Genomic DNA, 7,330 nt, shown 5'->3' on the forward strand with positions numbered 1-7,330 from the left:
ATGATCATATATCATTTTTATGAACAGCAGTTTATGACTAACTCGCTGCTGCGAACAACAATAACAACTTGAAGTCAGACAGATGTTGGTTGGTGTTGCTGTCCAGACGCCACACCCACTGGCCCTGACCCCGCCCCGCATGCCCAGCTCGCCCCGCCCCTGCGAGGGACCGCAATGATTTAGAAGTTCAGGAATCCCACGTGACGTCACCAAAGGGTGATGTAATGCTTCTCTAAATAGATCGTATTGTAATCGTTCCTCAGTCCAGCGTGGTTCCTTCAGAAAGTGTGGTGCATCTTCTCCAGACTTCTGCGGTGAGTTGTTTGAGTTGTTTTTCATACCGATACATCCATTCCTTAGCATTCACATGCACTTGCCGAGTCGGTGCAATTGCAATAATCATTCTCTTCAGCCTGAAGATGTGACAAGTTGTTAGGGATTCACATGAACGAATTTCAAGTACTTTTACAGAGTCTGTCTGAACGCGTCTATTTAAGTCGTTCACGTTTCATGCAGAAAACACACTGATCATGACTTATTCTTTTGGGATCTCCAGGGATTGTTTGCATGTAACAGCTTTGCGCTTTGAATACCCAACCAAATTGCGCGTTAAGGGATCGTGTCGCATTAAACAGCTAGCTCCTTCTTGATTCTGATCTCAAACTTATTTTGCTGTATGTTGCAAAACTTTACGCGGAGTTATTAGTTTGCGCGCATGACGCTGTCAAACACGATCGCTGTTACTACAGTTTTTACTTTGCTTGTGCGTGCATGTGTTTGTAAATGCATGTTTGTGGCAAGCCACTTTAACAGTTATTCCTTTAACTAACTGATTTTTATTACTAGTATTTATTTCTAAATGCTAGTAAATAATGTAATCGAGACAAGTAGCCTGTATTTCATAATTTTATTAGAAACTACTACATTACTTATAGCCTACTTTAGTCATTAGTAACTATTCAAACAGTAGGCTATCTGTTCTAGCTTCTCTAGCATTAGTAATGGCATAGATAAGTTCATTATAGACTAGTGTTTTTATCTTATAAGTAGCTATTAAGACAAGGCATCAGCGAATATGAGCAAAAATACAGTTAAGAAATGTTACTTGTAATAATTTAAATCAGTGCTAGTGTATCATAAATGTGCTGAGGATTAATAAATAAGTACAGTAGTCAATCTGGAATAGATAGCAGGAGTAGCTATTGTTAGATAGTTATTAGTAACTTACAAATATGAACAATAAATAGTAAGTGAAAACAGTAACAGTTGGAATGGGCTTCACCAACATAATATGGAATACATAACAGTGTGAAATTAATACTTGATATCTAAACCAGATCCAAATCGAACCTAGTAGCAAAAATGCAATTTGATTCCAGTAACAATGGAATAGTTAATCGAATAAGCAATGAATATGTACTAGTCACTAATCAAAAAATTATACTTTTCACTATTTGATTACTTAATAGTTTAAATAAGAATGTAGTTTAAAGGAATTAATGTTAAATTGGCTTGCCACAGCGTGTGTGTGTTGTGTCCCGTTCGCGCTGACACACAAGTGTTCTGCATTGTTCCTGATCGAATAAGCAATGAATATGTACTAGTCACTAATCAAAAAAATATACTTTTCACTATTTGATTACTTAATAGTTTAAATAAGAATGTAGTTTAAAGGAATTCATGTTAAATTGGCTTGCCACAGCGTGTGTGTGTTGTGTCCCGTTCGCGCTGACACACAAGTGTTCTGCATTGTTCCTCTGAAGCGGTCTGGGAGAATTAGTTTGTAACGTTGAATCTGTTTTGTTTCATTCATCAACGTGCAGAAACGAGGAACTTAGCTTGTCTCTGAAAACTACTGCACCTCTATGTATTATCCCGTCTCGTTCAAGAGATCGCGACTGTCAGAGGGGTCCCAGTCCAGTCCGCTCTTATATGATAAAAGAATGCTTTGACTTAAAGTATGCACGCGTGTTTGAATCTTCGCACTGAATCACACGTTTTATTTTGTAATATTGTAACAAGAAAGCGATGTATCGAAGCATGACGTCACAATGCAGGCCAGTTTGATTAACCGTCGAGATATTGAGGGTTTTAGTGGTTTGTGCTGACGAGGCAAACTCTTTTCTAAAAGCCTAAAGGCTTAGAAGATTTTAATCCACTGACACGAAGTGTGTCTGGGTTATTTTTTTACAACACAAATAAATATTTATAGGAAATTTATAGGCTAAAAATATATAGCCTATATTAAGCGTTCCGTTTACAGATAAACTAGCTTCATGCAGGGAGGAAAATTAAAATACGAAGTTAATTCTATCTCATTGCTTCTAACATGGAGAGTAAATGAGTAGTTCACCTAAAAAAATCTGAATCATTTACTAAGTTTCAAACCTGTATTAGTTTCTGTGGAACACAAAATGTTAGGCAGAATGACAGAATGAAAATAAATGGTAACTGAATCTGTCAGTCCCTAGAATTCTATCTACACATCTCCTTTTGTGGTCCACGTAAGAAAGTAAATCATATGAGTTCGGCAAAACATGAGACAGAGAAAATTATTCAGTTTATAGCTTGATTTATTTCAACCATTTATTATAATGATCTGTGAAATACCATATTGTCACCTGTGAAACAAGACGTATCTAATAAAACTGAGTGACTGGTATTGGAAAAAATGTCTATATGGCCATTATAAAGATTTTTGTGCTCTCTGGTTTAATTAATCCAGCTGACTAAGTGAATTACACTGAATGGGAAAATTTAATAAATATATTTTCTATAACTACATAAAATTTGCTTTATAATATATAGTGTATGCAGGTTTTCCTCTATGTGTTTGACAAAATAAAAAAAAAGTTTGATATGTAGTGTATGCAAAAATGTGTTTAATAAAACAAGTTTAAAATTTTGCATGCAAATCACCATTATTGGTGTATGCTAAGAAAGCAGTGAAAACCTTTTTCATTTTAAATTTGATCACAAATGGCATTAGCTGTTACTATTTTCATTTTACCGTCACTTTTGTTCACTGAACAACAACAACATTCCGATACATTCCTGTTTCAAATGTTTGTACCTCCGATATAAAAGTCAGCCTGAAGTTCTAGTCTCTGTAAGTTTATGTTTGTGAAGATGTGATGACTGACAGTGATTGAAGGTTACCTTTGTGGGGCCCCTTCGTCTGTTCATTATGAGAGGTTTATGGCATCCTTTGCATTGTCTGTATGTTTCTTATTCCTTGCCCCGGGCCCTGTGCTGATCCTACCTTGAACCTTTGCTGCCGGAGGCCTGCAGAGGACGGGGGGAGGTTGGATTTGAATTGCAGCGCAAGTTTGTGCTTGCTGTAACCTTCACCACCCTCCTCCTCCCCTCGGCCTGTGCACCATACTGTTTGAATTCAAATGTGTACCAGAGGAGAAAGTTCCTCACCGGTTCCCTGTGAAACTGTACTCCGGTCCCCTAATTCTCCTCGGCTGCCACATCGGGCCATTCTAAATTTGAAGTGTAATGAAATTTCCTGTGTTAAATGAAAACACTGGTGAAATAAAAGCCAAGCAGTGTATGACCACCGGTGAGCAAACATCTCACACCTGGCCTTGTGTCACATGGGGATATTGAGCAGTTTAGGTGGCTAAAAGACTTGCTTGAGGGTGGAAATGATACGGTAATATTTTTCATGAAAATGAATGAAGTGCATAATCGTATGTTTAAATTAACAGATTTGATGACAGTCTTTGTAGTACAGATTTCACATGTTGGAGAACTTACATAGTGTGAAATACTGCTGCAGGGGCCTGATTGTGTTGCACTGTTGGTTTTGCTTTTGGAATCTGGCCAGATGTGATATCAAAAGATGGCATATCTTAGGTCTGTTTGACAATGCAGGGACACAAAAATTACAATACATTTTCAAATCTGGACTGGTACAAAGAGAAGTTTGTGAAGTTTAAGGCTAGATAGGGACACAGCAACATGTTCCTCTCTAGGGTGAAGTGTTAAAGTCAACATGAAATCAAAACTGACTGTATTTACTTTTTTAAAACACATTTTTGCTTATCGTTTTGAATGATTCATCGGTGCACCTGATTCCAAAGAAAAAAGGTTTGGTCTTGGTAATCTTTCATCAAAATATAATGACTTACTCCACCTCTGAAACATCAGTTTGAAGAGTTTTAAATAGAAACACCACATCTGATCAATTCCTGATGGATAAAATTAAGTCCTGTCCTACATTTCCATCTTGTTGAATCCTATTTCACTCAGAAATATGTCAAGTTACGGAAGTAAAATGTTCACTTTAATTTGCTTAAAGGAATAGTTCACCCAAAAATGAACTTTCTGTCATTCTCATTGACTCACACTCATTTTATTCCAAAGCCGTATTGACTTTCATGGAACATAGACAAAATATATTTTGGGAAAATCTTGGTTACCAAGATTCTTCAAAATATCTTCTTTTGTGTTCTGTAAGATTATGTAGTAATACAGGTTTGCAACAACTTGGGATGAATAAATGATGACAGCATTTTCATTGTAGGTGAACTGTCTCTTTAATTTACCAAAAATGAGTGCTGGAAAAACTGGACAATCTCATCCAGTGGCAGAGGAGTTAAATACCGAACAGCCAAAACCACCATTTTCAAATAGCAATTAACAATTAGAAAAATGATCCAGGAATAATACAGATACCGTAAAGACTTGTGGACAGAGACACAACTTTCTGAGAGCTGATAAGCGAGTGACGGAGAGAGAGAGAGAGACAGAAAACAGAAAAAAATGAGTGTTAGTGACTTGTCATTTAGCAGACGTGTTCTTGATGTCAGTTCGCTTACAGAAACACCCTATCCAGACCATGTGTCCCCAAGCGCCGCGTGTCAGAAGCCGCCTGGAGGGGCTCTGTCCCAAGGCCGGACTGTAAGGAAAAAGATGTCTGGTTAACATAACGGCAAATATGCATGTTTTGACTGCATGGGAGGAAACAGTTGGCTAGACCAATCGGACAGGAAAACAAATGCACATGCAAATCGTGTATGAAAGCGTTCACACAGCAGAGCTCATGCATTTCCAGGTCTGAAGCATTTGAATTCATACTCTTCATGTTTTCATCTTTCAAAGTTTCGAACATGTTTATTTTCCACGCAGTTGGAAAGTGTTTGTTCGCTGTCTAAGCAGTGTGTTAATACGTAGCCACAGTCATTAGTCTGTGTTTTGCTGCTGTATATGAAGGGGACTTGACTCTGGCTGTCATGGACTATTACAGCTGTGTCTCATTAGGCTGTTGTAGCCCATAATACTGTTATTCTTTCGCACAAAACTTACATAAGGGTGCTGTAAAATTCCCAAAACAGGTGTTAGAAACATTGGTAAAGTTTATGATCACCTGTGATGCACGACATACAGCTAAATTCTACAAAAGTGTTTTCACTGTTGCGATAAAATAATCATAAGCAGTCGCTGGCATCTTATAATCTGGCCCACACAGAGCACTGCAGAAAGTTTTTTACTTGAATCTTTTGGTAAATTTGACATGTTTTAGCTACCAAAAATGGTTTAATGTAGTTCAAGTTTCAGTGTTAGGGAAAGTTATTTTTAAAAGTAATATTGTGTTACTCTGTAAAAATTTAACTAATTGCGTTAGTTACATTTTTATGGAAAGTAATGTGTAACCTTACATTGGCGTTACATCTGGGCCGGACTTGCTTGTTTGTTTTTAATATGAAAGTTCTATTTGGCAAATGTAAATTCATGCTTTTAATGGCTTTTCCAACCAAAAGTGAAATTAATAAGCCTCATGCTAAAGGAAATTTAAATTCACATCTGTAAATTAGAGGACGCATCATAAAGAAAAAGGCAAGAAAGTTAAACACTCTTCAGCAGTTAAAAAAATTAAACACAAATGTTGTTTATATAAATTCAATTTGCTTATTACTATGCTTGAATTAGATCAAAGGTCAGCAGCAAAGACATTAGTTATTAAATGGGATTAAATACATAAAAGATATTTGTGTTAACATTTAATTATTGCAGATTTGCATCATATTCTGAGTTTGTATTTTATTATTTTTATTCATTTTGAAGAATACTGAATCTGTGTTTGTGCAAGTGAGATGAGTAAATGCATGTTTAGATTTAGTCTAGACCTACTGTAACCAAGTTTACACAGCAACACACAACGCCCGATTTCTCTAAACTTGGGGACAAGAGAGCTGTCAGTCAATAAATGAGAAAACCAAGTAACTGGAATTGCTTATTTGAAAAAGTAACTCAGATATTTTCTTGTAAATTAAAAAGTAATGCGTTACTTTACTAGTTACTTGAAAAAAAAAATTCTGATTACGTTACTTCCAACACTGTCCAGGTTACACATTTTACCCTATTCAAATCAAACACAGAATTCCATTGACCAAGAAAAAAAAATGCCATTGAGTCAACCCTGGCCTGCTTTTTACATGCTCATAGATTTATTTTAAGAATGCAGGGGTGAGAAGAGGGACGTACAGTCAGAATCACACACCCAGGCACCCTATAGATCATCACTAGTTGAATAGAATGAGCCGCCCTTGAGACTGAAGCACAAATGGTGCCTGATATATTCCACAGCATCGCACTCTGATCCCCATGGCGACAGTAGTAGAGGGCTCAGCGTGGGCCCACATAAGAAAACCGATGGCAAACTACATCCCATCATCATCAGAGGAGGAGCGGCCCGATTACACTCCATGTGCGTGAAACTGAATGGCTGGCATACCATTCCATTGTCAGTCTGTCATCCATGGCATTTAGCAGCATCATGGCACTGAGGAAGGGATTCCAGGGCTCATGGTGAGCTGTAATGGAGAGAGAGATTTGTCATTGAAATGTAATCACCTCTTGTAAAACGGACACTGGAAATAGTTCAGAGTTTTGTCATTGTATTGAAACATCTTTACCCTTTTTTCCCCCTACATAATTTGTCACACTGTCAGTGTTGCCAATGTATTATTGCATAGGGGCAACTATATTTCACCATTAACAATTTATTTTAAAACTGACCTGGGTCAGTTATTATAGTAATATATTAAGTTATTATAGTAGCATAGTTAATATAGTATAAAGACAGGGTTGTACAAAATGAAAAAACTAAAAAATCTCAATGAAAGGATGAAGACAAGCTTAATTATATCATAAAGATACATTATATCATAATATAGTAAATATGATAAAATATTTATAGTAAATATTATTAATTATTATAAAATAAAAATAAATATATGAAATAAATAAAGAAATAAATACATTATTTTAATATAAATCAAAGTATATAGTACATAGGAAATTATACATTGATAAATAG

General features: G+C 36.3%; 1 protein-coding gene across 1 annotated transcript in view; it reads left to right on the plus strand.

The window, feature by feature from the left end:
• The first annotated feature begins 231 nt into the window (after positions 1 to 231).
• The window catches only part of LOC107685539 (cyclic AMP-responsive element-binding protein 5-like), a 76,365-nt gene continuing 69,266 nt past the window's right edge, over positions 232 to 7,330 (plus strand). Inside the window, exon 1 of the mRNA XM_016482156.1 lies at positions 232 to 314. The gene's annotated coding sequence lies outside the window, so the exon portion shown is untranslated. The remainder of the gene's footprint in view (positions 315 to 7,330) is intronic.

Source organism: Sinocyclocheilus anshuiensis, unplaced genomic scaffold (genome assembly GCF_001515605.1).
Source record: "Sinocyclocheilus anshuiensis isolate Anshui unplaced genomic scaffold, SAMN03320099.WGS_v1.1 scaffold185, whole genome shotgun sequence".
NCBI lineage: Eukaryota > Metazoa > Chordata > Actinopteri > Cypriniformes > Cyprinidae > Sinocyclocheilus > Sinocyclocheilus anshuiensis.